General features: G+C 32.9%; 1 pseudogene; it reads left to right on the top strand.

Moving 5' to 3' along the window:
- The first annotated feature begins 737 nt into the window (after positions 1–737).
- On the top strand, positions 738–3,248 carry LOC131061185 (protein NRT1/ PTR FAMILY 7.2-like; annotated as a pseudogene).
- The last annotated feature ends 2,111 nt before the right edge of the window (positions 3,249–5,359 follow it).

Genomic DNA, 5,359 nt, shown 5'->3' with positions numbered 1-5,359 from the left:
TCAAGTTTACTAAGAGGCATCTAATATGTCAAAATCATCCAAGACATGATCCAACCTCATCTCTTAAACTATTGAAATTCTTACACTTGACAAAACTTAATTTATAAAACTCATTCAAAATCATTTAATTTATAAAACTCATTCAAAATCATTTAATTTAAAGTCACTATCAATTGTTTAAAATTTAATAAACCTATATTCATTATTCTTATTATAACTAATACAACAAAATTTAGCATAATTTTTTTTTAATAACAAATTTCCGCTTTATTTAAAATATGACTTATATTTTCAATATTAGTTTTTAATGAAAACTATATATATATATAATTTTCTCGATGAATCTGCTTTCATATATCTTGGTAAGATAAGGTAGCATCTGTAACCAACTTTATCTATTGAATATTATTTTTTTAATTATTTCATCCTGTGACATCAAGCCTTTTCTTATTAAATAATATTTGATACGATAACCTAATGACTTTTTGAGTAAATATGTCTAATACTTCCTCCTAAAAAGATGTTCGTCTCATCTAATGTTAGTAGTGGTTTCTGTAATGAAAATGTTTAAGATTTTTACATTTATAACAGTGGTTTCTGTAACAAAAATGGTTTCTGTTCAATTCAACCAAGAAAACCAGAAAGCACGAAATTGATGTCCTCCTATTGAATCTATGTGGATAAGTAAACACAACGGGATGTAGCTAAATGTCCATAAAAGTTCAGTGTCATATACTATGGAGGAGGAGAATCTTAAATATACTAAAGATGGTACTGTTGATAGATTTGGAAGACCAGTTCTCAAAGCTCACACAGGTTGTCGGAAATCTGCAATTCTGATATTAGGTACTCTCAAACTGTGTGTTTATTTTTACTGATTGATAAAAGTTGAAAATACCTAATATAATCTTTTAACTGGCCATGTTAGCTGACACTTTATAAATATGTTATTTTGATTAATTGTTCTTCTACATGATGCTAGTAGTAAACCAATGATAAGGGTTCTCTCCCACAGCATATGGGCACAAATTTGTAAGTTAATTGGTCATATCAATTATGGCACCTGCACATCATGATACAATGGCTCATTGTACTTGTACATGATTTTTACTAGTAAACCAAGGATTTGCCACACTAGTATTCTTTGGAGTTGGTGTAAATCTGGTTTTGTTCTTGACAAGAGTACCTAAGCAGAGCAATGCATCAGCAGCAAATAATGTCAGCAAGTGGACTCGAACAGTTTATATGTTTTTCTTTTTTGGGGGCGTTTATGAGTGATTCATACATGGGGAACTTCAGGATATGCTCTAGCTTTGTTTGTATATTTTTTGGGGTAAGTTAAGGTCATTCAGTTTATTTCAATTCAATTTTCTAGTTTTTGGGCTGATGGTTAGAGAACTGGTTGATATATTTCCAGACAGGCACCTGATGGACTTCACGGGGCATGTGCTAGTTTGCCTGCACCTATTCAAGTCTTTAGTAAGAAAATCTGCCAAATACAATTTTATCCATGCTAGAAAAAATATATAGATTGATAGTATTTTCTCTACTAAGTATGAAAATTTTCCAAATGCAATTTTTCTATATTGGAAAAACTATGTGGAGTCATGGATATAATATTGCTTATTGCAAGAGGCCTGACCCTGCTATAGAAATAAATAAATATTTCTGTCAATCATTATAGGATAGTTTTTGTTTGTTTAAAATATGGATAATACTGCAAACAAAGTTGTAATGAATTTGAAAATTAGAAGGAATAATCTATAGAGATTATAGACTATGGTAGCCTTACAAGAAACCCTAATTTATTAAGTTTCTTTGACAAAAAGGGCCTAGTTCTTCTAGCATTGTCATCTCAACTGCTCTTATTGAAGCCTTCTGGATGTGGAGATGGAACTCTAAACTGTGAAAATGCTACTCCTGCAGCAGTTGGATTGTTCTACTTGTCTATCTATCTTGTGGCTTTAGGAAACGGAGGATACTAGTCCTCTTTAGCTACTTTCGGGGCAGATCAGTTTGATGAAGAAGATGAAACAGAAGCAAAATTAAAAGTAGCCTTTTTCAGCTGGTTCTACCTTGCTTTTAACCTTGGTTCTCTATTTTCTAACACGCTACTTGGTTAATTTGAGAATAATGGCATGCGGCCATTACGATTTTGGGTGTCTGCTCTAGCAGCCATAATATCCACCATAGTGTTTTTAGCAGTAACCAGAGAATATAGGTTGAAGCTCCCATCAGATGCTGAGGAGCTTTATGAACTGTCTAGTAAACATAGTGCAATCAATGGAAGTCGAAAATACTGCACAGTTCAGAATTCAAGTTTGTCAACTGCAAACATGATTTAATGAAGGTCATAAATTATAATGCAAAAATCCAGTTTTTAATTGGATTGATTTGTACTGGTTTCTTGACAAGGCAGCAATAGAAACAGGAGATGACAAAGTGGAGGGAAACCCCAAAAATCCGTGGAGACTTTGTACTGTTACACAAGTGGAAGAACTCAAGTGCATTTTGAGGTTACTCCCAATCTGGTTGTGCGCAATTATTTACTCAGTTGTATTCACCCAAACGGCATCTTTGTTTGCAGAACAAGGTGCTGTAATGGATACTTCCCTGGGCAACTTCAGTGTCCCACCTGCTGCAATGTCAATGTTCGACATTTTTAGTGTCGTAATATGGATAGTTGCCTATAGAAAGGCATTGGTTCCTTTGGGTTTCAAGATCTCTGGAATTCAAAGGTTCTAACTGAGTTGCAAAGGATGGGTGTGGGCTTGATATTGGGCATGTTTGCCATGGTTGTCGCTGGTCTAGTTGAGGTGTATAGATTAAAAGCAGCTAGCAATAAAGATCATAACACAAGCTCCCTCAGCATTTTCTGGCAAATTCCTCCCTATTATTTAATAGGGGCTTCAGAGGTGTTCATGTATGTGGGCCAGTTAGAATTTTTCAATAACCAATCACCTGATGCACTCAGAAGCTTTGGAAGTGCCCTTTGCATGAACTCTCTGTCACTGGGAAATTATGTCAGCAGTTTGCTAGTGACAATTGTTATGGACATTACAAAGACGTAGAACAGTCCTGGTTGGATACCTGCAAACCTTAACCATGGACACATGGATCTTTTCTACTTTCTGTTGGCAGGTCTCACTTTAATTGATTTCATTGCCTATGTGCTTTGTGCTAGAGGGTATAGATGTATTGCGTTTGACAAACTGTGTGAACAAGAAGAATAGCAAGAGATCAAATAATCTCTCTATGACATTTTAGACAATGTCTCCTGTTTACAGAACCCACCATCAGAACTTTGCATTTTGGCTCAATCTAGGTCTACTATTTTTTTGTTACTGAAGTTTTATTTAGACAGTATAGTGACTACCCATTTTTCAGAATTCAGTTGGGTCATTTCACATCTCTCTAGTTTTTAATCATACTGAGATGTGGCACAACCCAGCAGGATGCCATGTTTGTTTTCCCCTTTTTCTAAAAGGGGATGCCACTTCTGAGCCAGGCACACTCACCAGGGCTACGAGAGGAGATATATTTGACTATAGGCTGTTTCCATGAGTCCATGTTAAAGGAAATAATAGATATGTAATGGTCTGCATAAACATGTATCGCTGACTATAGTGATTAACTTTTTTCTTGTAGAATTATCAAACTATATGTTTTTCATTCAACAAAATGTGTATCATTAAAATGGAGTTTGAGAGCGTGATGATAATATTTAATGGTAGTATTGTGATTCCATGAAATTAATTGAAAAATAGAAAGATAACATGACGATTGGGAGGAAATCCCATATACCAAGGACAAGGAAAATAACTGATAAGCTGTCGGACATTATATGAGAGCTATGCTCCTCTCTACTCCCCGTCTCTGATAATTCCAGTTTATAGCTTGTTTTCCCTGTATGGAAAAAAGTAACAAGAGACGGGCATTACATTTTTCAAATTTTGCATTACATTTATAATCATGATGTGAGCCATCAAAGTAAGTACAGAGCCCTAGAGATATAAACTTAAATTAACAAATCTTGGAATCATACACACCAAGTAAAGTCACTAAATGTTCATCTTGTCGTGTACAATTGAATTTTATGTAACCTGTCATTTTTTCTTGTGTACAAACGGATTTCGTGTGACCTAAATGAACACTAAAATTATTCTAATCTTAACTTTCAATGGAATTGAACACTAAATTAAATTGAATATCAATCTTTATCTCATTCTCTATATAGTTGGGACCCTCACACTAATCTAAAATAAACTTTAACCCTTAATTTAATCAAACCTTAACACTAAACTAGAACCCAAATTCCAACCCTAACCCTAAAGCTAATTCAATAGTTGATTAGATTGAACTCAACATATTGAATGCTATTTATGATCCTAATTAAATTCTTAACTATAATACTAAACCTAATTCAACCCTAACTTTAATAGCGCGAACTAAATTGAACCCTAACCCTAAACCTAATTTAAGACTAAATCAAACTAAGCCCTCACTCTAGAAATCAAATTGAACCTTAACCCTAATCATTAACCAAATTTAACCTTAATCCTAACATATACTAAATTGAATCCTAATCTTAAATATAATTAAACACTAAACTAAATAAAAATCTAATCTTAAAAATAGTTGAACACTAAATCTAATTTAACCATAACCTTTACTAAATTAGGGTTGCTATTTTAATCCCAACTCTAACACTAATTTTATATTTAATCCTTATCCTAACACTAAACCAAATTGAGTTTTAACTCTAAACCAACTTAAATTGTAACCCTAATACTAAATCAAATTGAACCATATCCCTAAACCAATACTAAATAAAATTGAACCATATCCCTAAACCATATTGAACATGAAACAAAATTAAACACTAACCCTAAACCATATTGAACCGTCTTACTAAATCAAAGTCAACTCTTACCCTAAACCTAATTAAATAAAACTTATAATGAAGTTTAAGGTTAATTAAGATTACTATTCACTTAGGTTATAGTTGTAGTTCATTTTGGATTAGGATTTGGGTTAGATATAGCTTGAGATTATGTTTAAGAACATGGGGTTCAAATTATGTTAGGGATCTAGGGTTCAATTTATGCTAGATGATCAGATTCAATTATGGTTAGTTACAATATATTTAGGATTCTACTAGGGTTCAATTTGCATTACAATTGGGGTTATGTTTATACAATAAATATTGTTGTTAGGACTATTCAAATTTAGGATTCAATTAGGTTAGGGTTAAGGTTAGAGGTTAATAGCACTAATGGTTAGGATTATAGTTAGAATATAATTAAAGTAAGGATATAATTACTATGGATTTAATTAAACTTAGAGTTAGAGTTCAATA

The sequence above is a fragment of the Cryptomeria japonica genome, chromosome 4, assembly GCF_030272615.1.
Source record: "Cryptomeria japonica chromosome 4, Sugi_1.0, whole genome shotgun sequence".
Lineage (NCBI taxonomy): Eukaryota > Viridiplantae > Streptophyta > Pinopsida > Cupressales > Cupressaceae > Cryptomeria > Cryptomeria japonica.
This window is presented reverse-complemented; position numbering and strand designations above follow the sequence as displayed.